The sequence below is a fragment of the Emydura macquarii genome, unplaced genomic scaffold (assembly GCF_026122565.2).
Source record: "Emydura macquarii macquarii isolate MOO-44397 ecotype Brisbane River unplaced genomic scaffold, CSIRO-AGI_Emac_v2 contig_1110, whole genome shotgun sequence".
Classification (NCBI taxonomy): Eukaryota; Metazoa; Chordata; order Testudines; family Chelidae; genus Emydura; species Emydura macquarii.
The window spans coordinates 1,728,296-1,744,944 of NW_027131247.1; the positions used below are offsets into that span (position 1 = coordinate 1,728,296).

The 16,649-nt window shown below is 40.3% G+C and overlaps 1 protein-coding gene across 7 annotated transcripts in view; it reads left to right on the forward strand.

Moving 5' to 3' along the window:
- The window catches only part of LRRTM4 (leucine rich repeat transmembrane neuronal 4), a 651,824-nt gene that overhangs the window by 150,087 nt on the left and 485,088 nt on the right, over positions 1–16,649 (forward strand). Inside the window, exon 1 of one of the 7 annotated variants that reach the window (XM_067545850.1) lies at positions 4,289–4,363. The exons of the other annotated variants lie outside the window; for them this stretch is intronic. The gene's annotated coding sequence lies outside the window, so the exon portion shown is untranslated. Of the gene's footprint in view, positions 1–4,288; positions 4,364–16,649 lie in introns of those variants that run through there. 7 annotated transcript variants of the gene reach the window in all.

Sequence of the window (16,649 nt, forward strand, 5' to 3'; positions counted from 1 at the left end):
TTAAAAAAGTTGGTTTCATTTCAAAAAGGGATTTTGGTTTTTGACCAGCTCTATTTTTCATCCATTTTAAGGCTCCTGTGCACCAACAGAGCTGTCTAAAAGGGCATAGAGTACCTGATAATCAGACCCCCCTGTTGGGAATTCACATGTATGTTGAAATCCAGAGTTTACTGAAGTTGATGGGTGTTTCCATTGGCTTCTATAAGTGAAGGATTTTACTCATGGTCTCTATCTGGGACAAAACAAAATCCTGATTCTAAGCATTCCCAAAGTTACAAGTTGACTAGACTTGGTTAAATAAATAAATATATTCAAAATGCTGTAGGTGGGGAATTTCTGCTGAAAATTTATTTGATTTTCATTGAAATCTGTATTATCAAGGGGAAAATGAGTTTTAATCAAAATCTCAATACCAAAAAATATTTAGTTTTCAGCTAAAAATTTGAGATTTGGGTGTTTGATGTTTTTTCATCAAAAATAGCCAAAAGCAGACATGCTATCCTCCCCCCATCTCCTCACCCCCCAAATAATCAGCTTTCTAAAACCCAATTCTCTATTGAAAAACAGTTTTGACAGGACATTTTTTGCCTGGCTTACAATTTTGTTCCTCATGCCCATGTCTAAATCTCACACAATGCACCTAGGTGATACAATTAAGTAATGTTAAACTCAGACTTTGGCATACACTATATGTTATGCCTTTATCTTTTTATCCACTTTACTCCTTTCTGTGGAAAGTCTATCTCTATTTTTCCATCTAGTTGCACATGAATAAGTAATACAACATGTACTGTCTCCTCAACAGCTGCTTTTCTTTCCCTCTCTCTACCAGTAATGAATAAAGTCATCATATATTTACATATGAAATACCAACTCCAAAACACATTTGTGCATCCAGGACCAATACACAGGAGAACAATGAAATGCCAAGCAGTGTTTTTAGATCTATTTGGGCAATATAACTTACTTAAATTCGGCTCAGGTGGTGGCCTTTGAAAATAACCATTCTTTTATTCAGACCTAGTTTGAATTTTAGCATCCCGCACATCTCTGCTTTTCAGAACTATCCACGGAGCATCAGTAGCATTTTATAAGTACTTTCTTTTCCTAATGGAAACTGTTTGAATCTAAATAGCAGCAAGTTGCTCATGCTTCAAACCAAGAGTGTTTTGTGCATTGGAGTAATTTTACAGAATAAAAAGAGTAAAGCACTATATTGATATATTGTGATTGCCAACTTGTATTATGGGAAGAGTGCCTTCAGAATTTGACTTCTCCAAAATTCTTCATACTGCAGTTTCTTCAGGATTAAATTCTCCATCACTGACAACTTTCAAATCTGGAGTGGCTGTTTTTCTAAAAAGATCTGCTCTAGGAATTTTTTTTGGAGTAGTTCTTTGGCCTGTGTTATATAGAAGGTCAGACAAGATGATCAAGGTGATCCTTTCTGGCCTTGGAATCTGTGAACAGAGATCTTTGACGAGAGAGACAGGAAAAAATAATTAATCTTTTTGTTATGGGTAGCAGTCTTCCTATAAAAATATCAAATAGTTTTACAGAATTTCATAGGAGATCCAGAACTGAATATATAGTTAACAAAATAAGTCCACATCCTACCAAGATCTAAGCATGTGCTTAGCTTCATAAAATGAGAGTAGTCAAGGGAACTATTTGCAGTACTTAAAGCTAATTACATGTGTAGCCTCTGGCAGAATTGGGGTTGTAAAAAAACAGAGCTATGCATAGTATGGACATCTGTACAAAACAGTTACAGTGGGCAGAGGGAGATAATTTAATAAACACAGACAAGAGAAAAAAGAGAGGCCTTTGAGCTGATTTTGAAGTAAAGGAGGCACACACACACACACACACACACGGCAGGAACAGTAAAGAAGAAGGCTCTTACACAATACACAGACCCACAGTTGTGTGTCAGAGAGAAAGTGAGCAACTGAAAGATTTCTAATGGAGTACAGCATGTAAACTTTCTTTTCTTGTGTATCTGTAAGTGGTAGAGGTGATCCTCAGCTCTGAAATTGAGATCCAGACCAGATATTCACATATGGCTGTCTGAATTTGCAATGGACTGAACCAGAACTGTATCATCCATCCCTAAACTTTGGTAGGCATCCGTCCTTTGATATTTCGACCTTAGCAGTCCCAAGTTGGGCATACAAAATTAGTGGGTGCTTTTAAAAATTGAGTATATATTTTCTAGGAATCCAGTAACGCATCTCTCTCTATTTTTAGATGGCACATTAAGACCAATCCCATGCTCCTCACTATTCTGACTAGATCCGATCCAAATACCCAATGGCCTCTGAGTGAGTCAGGAGTGTTAAATTAAACCTGATATAATTATTTTGATTGTTGCAATTGTAAATCAATTTAACTGAATCAAATGATTAAAAAAAAAAATTATACTGAATCATCAACCACTCTTTCCCTGGACAGAGCCTCATTTTGCTAATCCTCAGAATCGGGAGGCAAATCCTGACATATCCGGTCAATCAGTGGAAGTCTCATCTGAGTAAGGACTGTAGGACAATACCTGAAAATGAAGTTTAGCATAAACAGTGTGCATTGGGTGCTTTCGGAACAAACGAGGGCAAACTTTCCAAATTGCTCAGCACATTGGGTGCACTTTGAGTGCTGAACACTCTTGAAAATCTGGCCATCGGGGTCACAGTGGGAACTGCTGGGTAGTGAGGACTTTTGAAAATCTGGCCCTGAGTTCTTTAGAAAGTGTTCCTGCATTAGGAGAGTTTATGTTGCATGATGATCAAACTGAGTTTAGCAAAAGGAACAATATTAAATAGAAACATATCAGTGGGAATTCTCATTCTAGGATAGAGCATCTTGCAAGTCTGGATCTTCCAGTCTGCAATATGTCAACTAACTCCTGCACCCATGCGAAATGCTCTGTAGGAACATGAAGATTGATCATCTCTTTAAATTCATCTTGCAGATGATATTAAAAATAAACGTACGAAGAATTTTGCCTTGGTAGTAATCTATGGCAACAAATTCAACAGTCTTGCTATTGATGGTATTGATTGATGTTTGCATTATCCTTTTTAATATTTTTGCTTTCATTTTCTTGTATGGAGAGGTAAATAGCAGGCTCCAAAAGGCTTTGAGGCACTTCCATGGCAACTTTCAAACATGTTTATGCTGTACAGGGTAGGTAGAGTAGAGGTTTAAAAGTAAATACCAGTAGCCTTAGAACTCCCTTTGTACTGCAGGAAGAGAGAGGCTATCTATGGTTTCTTTTGATTTTACTTGTCATCTTATCTCTATTATCACAGGAACTTAGTGTTGTTCAATGGAAACACAGCCTTGAATTTTAACCAAGCTGATCTAGGTCACGTGTCTAAACCCCAAACTATCAGGCTTATGTGGCTATCGGTTCAGTTGTGAAAAGATCAGGCAGTTCTAGTTAATGAAATGCAGCAACGAACTGGCTAGCGCTTGTGTACACCACTGCCCTTTCCTGGATGGAATGGAAGGAAGAATATAGCATAGACCCTATTTCGCTAATAGCTAGTGGACACTCCCTACTGGTATTGTGATGTTCTGGGTGTGCAGCATAGTGACAACCATGACATCCTAGCTGACCGCAAAATTGTAGCAATGCCTTGCGTTTCCACCTGGAAATCTCAAAATGCTCTGCAAACAGCAATTCAGTAAGCCTTACGGTAATTCTGTAAGGCAGATAATTATTCCCTTTTTACCAATTGAGAAACTGAGGCATATTAACTGCAAGAAGGCAAGTAATGTACATTGCATCTGGGTAGTGGGGATATCTCATAGCTTCCCCTCTTTTATTTTAAATGGGCCATTCTTCCTTTCTGATCAGTTACAGTGCAGTGAGGTTAAGTGTTGATGCATTGCAAATGCTTATCTTCAGTTAATTCCCCCTCATGTCCATATAGTACAAAAAGCATTTTACATAGTCACTTTACATCCTGAAATGGAAAGTTGAAAACCAACACATTTCTGCTTCAATAATTCCTACTTCATCCATTGGTGTGTGTAGGAAGCAACAGACCAAATACCCAACTTGTTGATTTTCCCTAAACACAGTACTTTACTCATGTTGTTGAACATGATGAAACTTTTATAGCAATAAAATGGTTTTCCCCTGTATTTATGCAGCGGACTCATCTGCAAACACCACATTCATTGTAAGTGCACCCAAATGAAGATAACCCAAGCTGTAAGGGACATCCAATGGGCTTTATCTCAGCCAACAAACATGCTACTATAATGAAAAGTCTACATGGAAGATGTAGAGGAGGAAAAATGTTTTCACAATAGCAAGTCTGCCAAAGATAATGAGCACAACGTTGAAGTCCTCAGAGTAAGTGAATCCAGAACTTTTACTTAATATGCTCATCTGCTTCTTCCAAACTCAAAGACCTTGAATGGCTGTCTTGCTATATATGTTTGCTGTAGTTGAACCACAAATTGCGGGCTGAATGTGAGAATTACTAGGTGAGATTGTGTGGCTGTTATGCAGGAGGTCAGACTAGATGATCATAATGATCCTTTCTGGCCTTTAAAATCCATGTTCCTTATCTAGTGTAAATCGGTGTAGCTCCATTCAGTGCTGCTATGACTATTGACTCCAGTTGAGGATCTGGACCAAAATCTGTGTTATATTGTTGAGGTCTCTTGCTTTCAGTAACTTTCCAGCAGTCTTAACAACCCAAAATATAACAACACATAGCTTTCATCAGCACATTACAAAGGAGTTCAGTATCATTATCTCCATTTTGCAGATGAGAAAACTTGGCACAGAGAGGTGAAGTGACTTGCCCCAGGTCATCCAGCAGTGGCAGAACTGGTGTCGGGGCATGGGCAGTCATCCTCTAGTGGTTAGAGCCAGGAACCAAAGACAAGGGTCAGAGTCAGGAACCAAGAGTCAAGCTGAACCAGGAGCAAGCAGAGCTGGAGCAGACAGGAATAAGACTGAAGGAAGGCGGGCTCAGGAGTGATCATAGCTCCAGGCATAAGTATCAAGCAGCCAGTTACCTGTTACTGATGATGATCTTAAAAAAACAGTCCTGCTCCTCTCTTCACTAATCAAGCAGGCCAAACAATTGGGAGGATGGGTCCACAACCAGTTTGAGCCCCTTCATTGGTCTTCAGGGTCAGCTGCATGAGGAACCAGGTTTCTTGAATGCTGGTCTGCTGCTCCATCCACTTAGCCCCACTTTGTCTATAGGTGATGTCTCCGATGCATCACGCATTGCTGACACCAATGGATGTACTCGGTAACGCCCTGTTCTGGTGAGTTGCAAGTGATCTAATCATCTGTTGACCCTACTGGGAGTTGAGAGTGGTTAAGCAGATTGTAACAGGCCCTAAAAACTTTGTCCAAGGGAAACCAAGCACAGTGGGTGGGCTCCGTGCTCTGAGAAAAGCATCAAGGCGGACATGTTGTAAGTGAACTCTGCATTTTTTTTGTGGGGGATGTTCTCCCACACAGCTCTCAATTATATATTACAGAGCTGCCAGTTCTCACAATCCTCATGCTGGTTGTTCCTTGTCTTTAGCCTGGTTCCAAAACATAACCCTCTCAAGGAAGGATGGGGGAGGAAGGGTCCCTCCTATATATTTTTCACCAGACAGAAACTCAGAGCAGATGGAACATTTGGCTATTGTATTCACACCACTGTGTGACTGAATATCTCCCACTAAATCATCTGGGCAGTTGGCCTTTCTCTAATTCCATTGTCTGAAGCAACATCTCCCAAAATTGCTATTTATAGCCTGGAATATGGGATATTCCATGTGCGCTCTCAGAGCAGCATTCACTTCACACTTCAAGTGCTGCTACTGAGGGTAGTGCATGTGCGAGGTGTGTTATAAGCTATTACAATGAAGTACTTGCTTTCTCCCTTTTTCCCTTGTAAATCCTAACCCAAATCCTGCTATAGTATTCTATCAAATTCTATTCTAAGCCTATAGAATTTTGTAGCAAAGATTTCATTAGCTATGGAATTGTGTAGGAAAGGCTTTTATATTTGTACTAATAAAATCCATGAGATTTAGAGTATAAAATGCTATGAAACTTCTCCAGAACCTTTAATGGTTTCATCTCCGTTAAATTCTATAGGAATTTTCTGAGGACTAACATGAGTGGATTTTTTTTTAAATTTATCTGTGTGGCTATTGCTTTAAACAAAATTAGTGCCAATTGTCAGAGGTAAACCATCAAAGTTCCCACTTCATGAAATGTCGTGTACCACAATTAATATTTAAAAACAAAAAATCTGCTTAGCAACACGTGCAGCAGTGTACTGCATTGCACAATTCTCTTGCAATGAGTATATCCTCCTTCCAGTATTTTTAGCAAGCTCTGATAATACATTGACTCCACCGCCTGCCAGTATAATTACACAATCGGCATCTTGGTTCAAAGGGAAGTGAAATAACAAAGTTAACTTTCCTTATTTGTAAAGAGTTCTTGAGCTTTCTCTCTTTGGGACTTTTGTTTTGGTTTTGGCTTGCGCTGTAGGGAGGGAGCTAGATGATGACAGCACTGTTGGTGAGCATTAAAGAGGGGGCTGATCCAAAGTTAAATGAAGACTCTCATCGACTTCCTGTTGATTCCAATGGGCTTTGGGTTAGACCCTATATGCAGAGTCCAACTCCCACTTAAATCAAGAGACTGTTGTCATTTAATTTCAGTGGGACTGAACTCAAGTCTTAACCAAGGCACTCGCTTTTAAAGATCTTGACAGCACTTGTCAGCTTTTTACAAGCCTGGCAGCTTGAAGGTCTTGGCTAGACCCCTGATCTACTTGTTTGTGTTGGTAGAGACAGTGGAGATAACACCCTCTTCTTCTCTTGGGAACAGCAATAAAGGGTTCAGCTGACTGTGCTGCCTCCAGCTAAGTCATTCTCCTGCATCTGCCTTGTTATCAGGAGCCTCTGAATAGCCTGGACCAGCTCTACTGCCCAACAGTACACGATCTGGAGGAAAAGGAGCCCTTTGTAGAAATGTTTGTGTTTGCACAGGTCGGCAGAATGGCAAGAACAGCATGGGTTGGGGAGCCGGGGTGGGGAGGGAGAGGAGTTCCACTGTGTCTTCATGATCCCAGGATTTCCTTGGCATCTGCAATATGCACTTTTTAATGTGTAGCCCCACAATAAATTCAGAGTTATTGGGTGTGAAATACCTGACCCTACCTTCCTTTCTCTGTCTCCATGATCTCTGAGATTTGAATTTCCTCTTGCATTTACTTCATATCATCCTCTGTCATGTGGTTACACTTGCAGTGATGATCACTAAGGACTGAAATGAGAACTCACCTGGCTGCCTAGTGAGGTGTATTAAGAATAATCCAGATTGTGGTGTACAGTGAGCACTCAGTGCTTAAGGTGCTTGCAAGAAATCTGGTTTATCGTATCCAAAATGGCTGTGCCTCACCACCCCCTGGCCACACTCTGTCTGAGAATCTCAGCCCTTAAATGCCCAATTGCCAATACCACACAGATGTTCCCTGTGCACTGCATAGCTGGACCACTTCCCTGCCCAGGTCTTATACACAGCTTTTTTCCTGAGCCCAAGTTTTCTCTGTCTCCTGCCTGAAACTGACCGCAGAGAAATGCAGAAAAGCCTTTCCTCTTCACACAGGCTTTTTGGAGGAGGGGGATGAAGAGAAAACCTTCGATCCTGGATTCAAAGGCTTTGTTTTTGGTGTCAAAGCAGGTAGTTTCACTTAAGACCTCCTCAATTCTTCTCCCATGAGAGATCTAGGAACTGAGGCAACGTGTGAAGTCTTTAAACTGCTATCTGGATACACCTTTCAAAATACACTGAAATGATAGGAAATATGCAAACGGGGGAAAACGCCTCCCCCGCTAAAGCCATTTTACCATGGAACTAAGCCTACAATTCCTAGTATTCCCCACACTGAGGTTAGCTCATTATCTGCCCCAGTGGATCAATTAACTTTTCTCCACCATCTGCTTGGACTGCTATTGTTTCCCTCAGTACCGCATCTCAGTGATGGCCTTTGATGACAAAAGTGCATTAGAAAGCTGAAGAGGCAGCAGGTGAGAGAATGCTCAGTATCAGTGATGTGCTGTCCGGCATCTGCTGTGGAAGGTGTCAACAGGCTGTAAAGCCTGAGAGGAAACTTCTCAGATGAAAACCTTGCTGGTAGTGGAGAGAATACCCCATCAGAGTCATATGCTCTTGTAATAGAGAAGAACAGTATCACTCTGGAGAGTTATGCTTCACTTATTCTCTTTTTTTTAAAAAGTTCCAATGGTCTTTTTACTGCCATTGCTACCTGCCTCTGCATTCAAAGACATGATATGGTAACGGGCCATTGTTCATTGCACTTTACAGTGATAATCCCCTCAAAGCCTAAGGGAAAGGGAGAATTAAATCATGAAAATGACGTCAGTATTCTTTTAAACATAGATTCTGAGCTCTAATTATGCTATGTGCCATGATAAATAATTGGTCTTCTACCTTGATACTCTTCAAACATTTGTCAATGTCTATCATCGTTACATTAAAAAACCTTTTATTAGAAGAAGAAGAATATGCGTAGATTCCAAGACTAGAAGGGACCGCTATGATGTGACCTCCTGTATGTTGCAGGCTGTAGAACTTCCTCGAAATAATCCTTGTTTGAACTAGAGCATATATTTTAGAAAAACATCCAATCTTAATTTAAAAAATACATGGGATTTGATTTTTTTTTTTTTCTTCAGACCACTCACAACTGCAACTGAGAACCCTGGGAGCTCTGAACATACAAAGTGCAATAGGTACTTTTGAGAAATCACGCCCTAAATTTCTCAAATTGGACACCCAAATTAGTTAGCATTTTTTGGGCCTGATCTTTCTGTGCATCACTTCCCCAGGTGTAAAATGGGGATATCGCCCCCCTCCCCCCCCCCTCCCCACACACACACAAGGATGTTGCGAAGATAAATTAATACATGCTTGTAAAGAACTCAGGTTCTATGATGACAACACCAGAGGAAAAACCCATTGAATGATGAGTATAAAAAACAATAGCTCCCCATTCAATGAGCATTGCCTATTCTGTGTACTTAATGAGGCAGTGGTCCTGTGCAAAAATTATTCCTGTAGTTAACACTTGAGCATATGTATTATTTACTGCATAACATTCATACCTTGCACTGAATTCAGAATTATTTATTTCCTCTCAAGCTTTTCTATAAAATATGGCAATAGTTTTAAAAACAGACTTTCCTGACCAGACTTCACTGACACATTATGGCAATGTTTTTGTTCTGCAATCTAAGAATTCTTGTGAATTTTTTAATAAGGAAAATCTGTGCACGTGCACAGTAAATGATTAAAAGAAAGCTTGGATTCCCTATTTTTTCCTCACAGTAACAAAGCTGACAATCCACATTAAGTACTAAATGGCCTATAAAATTGTAGTTGAGATACACCAAACCTATTTTTGTCAAGGAAACACAAAGCTATAGCTTTAAAAAACATTTCTTTTAAGTCTGCCATTGAGACTTTAAAATTGATTATTCCCCCTCCCCCTCAAATACCATTCTTTGTGGGTTGGTTTTTTTATTTGTGTTTGGTTTTTTCTTTAAATAAAACTCAGGGAAGCTAAGAAGAAACATAATATGACAGATTTCATTGGGATTTTTCCCTCTTCAAGGTATATCTTATTGAAAAATGTTCTTTCTCAGATGCTTGCATAGCTTTAAAAATCATTTCAACTGAGAATCAAAGAAATTATAAACAGAAAAAGATCCCTAAGTACCTGGCCTTTTACTTCCATTTCCCCTGCTGTTAGAAGGTGGTTCATGATGACATTCTTTCAAATGCTCATGCAATACCAAAGGTTTGTCTTCTGAGATAATGCACATATACCATACCTATATACCATGCATCACCCCATACATATATACCATACATTACCCCTTTTGGAAAATCCTGAATATTTAAAAATTATTTAGTGCACCGTCTATCACGTTCATACACTTTGTGTGTTATCCTTTGCTTTTCTAGCCTGTTTAATGTTTTCCACTAAAAAATACTAGAAAGCTTTTAATTTATTCTGAGGCTCTTCCAAAGCTCCTTTAGATCCAAGCCCCACAGAGTCCAAATCTTCCCAGCCCCCTTTAGTCTATATGAGGATTAATGCCGGTTCATGAGTGAGCAAAGGTCACTGCCCAAATGCTCTGATCTCTGGGTACATTTTCATGTGCTGAGAGATAAGTGAAGTGTTTATCTGCTAAGAAAGCCCAAGAGTTCAGTTTACTAATACCCAAGGCCTCACAATGCTCCTTTCATAATGCTATTAATAACAGAAAATAAGAAAAGATCAGAGCAAAGCTCCTCTTCTTGGAATAAGAACCTGATAAACAAATACAATAGCAGAAGAGTATACTGATTTATTCCCCTCCATGTTACATAACTATATTTTTCAACAGGCAGTGCAGGCAGTAAAGTAACCCTAATGCTTCTGGATGTCTGTTTTGTCCTTTGCAGGAATGAATTGATATTAATAACATTATGGTTTAAAGTAGTAATGATGCTTTACTGAGTTGTTGTTTCCCTTTAAAACAGAGATAACTCACCTCCACAAAGAACTACTTGGAGTCTCTTTGACAGGCCATTTGGCACAGTGCACCTGGATACTTCAGTAAATCCTAGATTATATCAGATTTTACCCAGTTTGAAAATATTATAGACTTGCATTTGTGTCATTGCAGTTAATGTCCTGTCGATGCTTCCCTTAGAAATTACTCTTTTCTGGGACCTATAAATTTGCCATAAAAAGTCATCCTTGGCTGAATTCTGGCATACTGGGCTGTAGTCCGAAATGAAACGATCTTTAAAGGCAGGAGCCCCATGGCTTGAAATGTTTCAAATTAGTTTGGAAGGAGTACTATATAATATACTGTAGGGAACAATCCTCAACTGACAGGGGGATTGCAGTGTATTTTATTTTTGTAGTAACAGGACTATGCAGCAAGAAAACGATAAATGGCACAAATAAGTAAGCAACTGGTATGCAGCCTATATGTGAAGCAAATGCCATGGCAAACTTTTACAATGTGATGCCAGATCTAGTCAAGTAATGCAAATGAATAAATATATAATCGGTGGAGCAGATAGTGCAGCATTTGAAGGATTTTTGTCAAAGAATCTTCACAGAAGATTCCCGGATATAAATAACAAACCAGCTTATAATTCCAGGCATGGCCACTTCATGTTTCAAATATGGCTTCCATGCTCACTGCTTCCTGTTTCAAAAATGGATGTAGTCTCTTGGATTAACAGTAAAGAGAGCCAAACTATAGCAGTAGTCTCTTGCTGTAGTACTGGGAGGCTAGAGTCGGGGAACAGGGTCCCTTAGTGCCAGGAACTTTCTGTACTGTTTTTCTCTTTCTCTGATTGTCATTACATCATCCAGATTTAAATTCATTGCATGAGGATTTTAAGTATTTTTAAAACCAAAAACACCCTTGGAGCTCTCTATTTTCAGAACAGCCATGCAAACACCGTCTAATTATCCCCCACAGCCCTGTGAGTCGGCTGTTACTGTGCAACTGGTGTAGTTCAGCACCTGCTTATTCTAACATAAAGGAGGTTGGCCCCCATTCATTCATCTTTAAATCATTTTCATATTCACCCATCCTCTGCCTTTCTCTAAAATGTTATTTTATATGTGAAAATATTTCTATTTTTCTGCGGAAAACTCCTCTGTACCCCCGCTTCCCAATGATACAAACCATTAGGAATTAAATATACATGCTACTGCTCAGCACCTACCACAATAGGGCCTTAAGCCAGATGGCTGCAAAACAAAGTGCTGAACCTGCAAGTTAAGCTTATGCTTAAATTTGTGCGCATGAATAATCTCTTTGCAGCTGATGAGGGACAGTGTAAACTGGTGAATAGAAACTGGACTGAGTCATAGGAAACCTGGATTCTATCCTTGGCTCTGCCGCTATCCTACTTAGTGACCTTGGGCGAGTCGTGTCAATGTCCTGTTCCTCCATTTTCCCAGCTGTAAAACAGGGGTAATGACTCGGACTTCTTTTCTAAAGCACTTTGCGATCTACTGATGAAAAACACTAGGTCAAGCTTGGTGGTATTGTTACAAACGTTTAATGATTAGGCAAACCCTGAAAAGCTTTTCGTACATTTCATTTCTGTTGTTGAAATTAGTGATAAGAGACAGCTTTCAGTATTTCTCTGGATTGGACCCTGGTTTGTCAGGTTTTCTTATCTGAATACAATGCAAGAATAGAACTGAAAGAACCCAACAGAAAAATAGGTTTTTGCTTTTGTTTTAAACAGTGAAAAGACCCATCTAATTCAGGTTCCCTCAGTTGGATTAGGGGAATGAATAGATTATTAAGACTCAGTACGCTTATATCATCTCCTGCCATCAGTGAAGAGGTGTGTGTGTGTGGGGGGGGAAGTATACAAATCACTAAGTTGCTTCAAAGCTACTTGTCAACTGCAAATTACAAAATTGATCATCAGTCTAATTTATATTTCTCTCAAAGAAGAGAAGAAGGAAAAAACATTTGGGATTATCATAAGGAATAAATCCTTTTGCAAGCTACATTTTAATAGCCTCAAGGCTCCATCAGAAAACCTCTGGAATCAAAGCCATCCCTGCTGCTCTTCTTTTAGCTTTGTCCTCCTCACCTCATTTCAACTCTGCATCATGAGCTTAGGGCAGAGCATGAATGTAACCTGTAACCTGAGTTCTGCTGGCTACTTTTGTATCCAATAAGATTTTCTGGGGTTCTGAATTATAAAAGATAGTTTCCTCTGGGCATATCTTTTCCCTAGATGTAGCAATCTGCATGGAACTTGAAGGGAGGAGCCCAGGTTGCAGGAGGGAAGAGTTTGGAGGAAGCCAGTCTGTGTACACCTGGATATAATGCTAGCTCCAGTCGGCGAATCCCTGAAAATAGTTCTCCTAATGAAAAGCCATTTTAATTTTTAAAACATGAAGTCCTCTTATGTTACCATTCAGCATGCCGTACATGCAGCACCAGCCGGTATCCCGAGCAAAGACCTGATTCAAAACCCACTGAAGTGAAGGGGAAGGCTCCCATTGACTGAGGTGGGCTTTGGCTCAGAACATATATGAGCTGGGGAGCTCTGAAGGGACTGAAGAGGAGGCTTCCTCCTGGACAACTAGCATAGTGAGCCTTATTTCAGCTTCACACATGTTCTGTAGCCCTTATAGAGTGGGAATGTCTGATGGATTTCCAAGTAAACCCCTCACTGCTAAATACTCATGTGCTGGGACAGAAAGTTCTGGTTGGTGATGTATAGCTCTGGGGTGTGGGTGTCCCTCACCCCCCTTGATCTTTCCATACACACAAGAACTGAACCAGTTTCAGGAAAGTCAGTGACCCCTGTGCCTCTGTATCTGTAGGTGTGTTTTGATGCTGAGATGGCATGATTTGTTTTGGAGTAAACATTGTGCACTTACTTGAGTAAATAATGTACTCTGCAAGGTAGCCCTGTGGACTTAAGTGGGATTGCATGGTGGTGAGCAAAGGTATTGCAGTACAGCCCACTGGGCATTCAGTGTGCAGCGTGAAACTCAACAGAGGTGGTTTCATCTTTTGCCCTGATTCAATAGGTTAATTACGTGTGCACACTAGTATTGTTATAAGATGGATTTTACACCCAGTGAAGTCTAGTGCAAATCTTCCTCTAACATCATGGCTGTGATCCTGCCCCGTTAGAGCGTTTTCTCATGATATTGTCCTTTACTCATTTGAAATGGTATCCTCCTATTGAAGTCAATGTGAGCTGGATTTAGCCCTGGTGCCCTTCCCAAAATTTCACTTTTAAGGAGGTTTGTAATTTACACAGCTAGCATACAATGAGTGCAAATGTGATGCTAGTAGAAAAGCACTCCACCTAGTGAGATGACTAAATACCATTTGCTTGGAGTTAGCAACATTTCATTGAACTCTTTTGGCTCATTTGTACTTATTCTTCTTGTCATATACTGAATAGTAGCTTGGCTTATTTCACCCCATTAAGGAATTTTTTAATGGGGAACATTTGTAGTACAATCTAATTCAGGGATCAACAAAATAATTCACTAATTCTTGTGTCCAAAAACCTCAGTTCTCTCTGTCACCCAAAATATCAAGTAAATTTCAGGAATTGGTCTTATAGTTATTGCAATTCCCAGAGATAACCCCATCTCTAAATCCGTCAGATGCTTTTCTTTCTTTGACTGGGTGACATGAATAATCCGTGACTCAAGTTTCTACAGGGGTGCACATCTTCCCTAGCTATGCAGAGCCCACAACGAGCACACACAAGTCAAGGATAGTGCTTACGCAACTATGGCTATGTACATGGGATGTTTTGTCCACTTGCAAATCCATGATTGTGTTGGTGCAGCTCTGCCTTGCCTGTAGACATTGGTGTCTGTATGCACATTAAGGTCAGGTTTATGCTTATGCAGCTGTGCCTTGCAATCATGTAGCAGGGGTTGTGTGCTCCTAGGACTGAGCACATGCAAAAGCATGTCTGTTTTTTCCATGGTTCTCTTTACCATTTTTCACTTTGTGAAGAGGGTGACTTCTACACTGAATCATCCTTACTGTTTGGAACATGAACTATCTTGTAAGATTTATAATGAATACAGTGTTGGCCTTTTAAATTCTGTACGTTTTTTTTTTTTTTTTAATGGTAATAACACTTAACGCTTGCATAGTGTGAGCGGCAGTGGCTGAGTGCTTAAGGAACTTGACTACTATCCTGAGTCTCACTTGATACCATACTGAAAAGCCACCTCCAGTTCCCCCAACTACAAAACATGTACCTGGTCGGTTGGGTTAGGGCAGTCAAAGATGACTGAATATGACGCTGGCCATATCGCACCCTTGCATGCCACTGGCTATGAAACTGGTGTGCCTTAACCATGTCAGCCCAAAGAGCCATTGGCACAGGGGACCTTTCACTTCTATAGTGCTTTACATATTTAATGTGCTGTAGGAGCATGAACTGATGACTTATTAAGGCCCAATCTCCTTATTGGTAGAGGATGGGAAGCCAAGAGGAACTGAAGTTGCTTTATATCTGATTGGGTCAGGCTCCAAGACTTTTGACTAGGAAGTCTGGTCTGTGGTTCTTAAAAGTTGAAAATTTAGTGGAAAACTTTTGTGAAAACGTAATTAAAAAAATCTAACGTCAGAAAATGTTGATTGCTTCTAGCTGCTGTGGTCTGTGGTTTCTACAGTTTTCATATTGTTCTCTGTATGAAGTAGCCTATCTAGTGGTCAGAGCTTCAGTAGAGCTGACCAAAAACTTTTCATTGAAACTTTTTTTAGATGGAAAATTGGATGTTCAATTAAATGTGGTTTTTGCAGAAAGTATTTGCTTTCCCAGGAAAATTTTGATTTCCCATTTAAAAAAAAAAAAAAAAAAAAGTCTCGTAAAATATTGTAATGGATACAGTGTGGTATGGTGCCTCATGGGAGTTGAAGTTTTGGTGTCCTCCATGTGCCCATTTCCCCCCACCCCCCCCCATAGGTCTGGCTCCCCAGGTGGATTACATCTCCTATAATGCAACCACTTCCCCTTATTAGGAAGGAAAACTCTGGTGCATCATGGGAGATAGAGTCCAGCCAGGGAGCCCTTAGAAAGCATAATGAGAGCATGAGGCTCTTGAACGAGAACTCCCATGAAATATTAAGCTAGCATTTCTGAATAGAAAAAAAAATCAGTTTTTGGATCTTCATGGAAACATTGACATTCTCCATGGGAAGGAGGGGAACCCTTTTCCCAACAAGCTCTACTCTTGGATTCTGTTGGCAGTTCTGTCACTCACTTGCTTTGTTTAATTTAAGTTGGTGTTCTCGATGTAGTTCCTGGCTATTCTTTCCATTGTCTGCCCCTAGAATACTTTAGTCGTCGTCAGCAGCAATCTGTTTGTCTGCAGTCACTTGCCATCTTGGCTTGTTACATTTTTCTTTTAGACTTGAAAATGTGTTATGCTGTATGCTCCTTTCATGTTAGTATTAGCTCTAATTTCTCTCCTTTTGGAAGCTTTGAGTTATGATGCTTCAATACACTTCAAATCCCATCTAAGTGTCTTCTCGCTGGGTATCCAAATCAAGGTAATGGTCCATTGCCAGGCTCCTGTGAGGTTCAGGGAAGCCTACAGCCCTCACGGGGCAGAGCAGAGTCCTGCCTGGGGTCTCTGCTCTGCCCTGCACCTTGTGCCTGCAGGGATTGGGTGTCACTAGCCCTGCAGCAGTGTAGGGAGACTTTTTGGAGCTCTGCTGTAGCCCTACAAAGACCCCTGGCCAGGACAGGGAGCAGGAGGAGGATGACGTGTGCCTGCCTGCCTGCCAGGAAGCCCACCTTATTGCTGAATGGCTTCTACCCTCTTGATTAATCAAACTCCCGTTTTATCCAAATAAAATCTGTGTCTTCCGTGCTATTCAGATAATAGGCACTATGCTGTATTGTGTGCCTATAGAATATAACAATGCATGTTGCATTCAATATTTGTCTTGTGTAGCATTCAAAGATGCCAGTCAGGATTAGCCCCCTTATGCTAGGTGCTGTACAAATACAGAAAAGAGACGATCCCTGTGTGTATCAATGAGTGTTTAAAATAAGA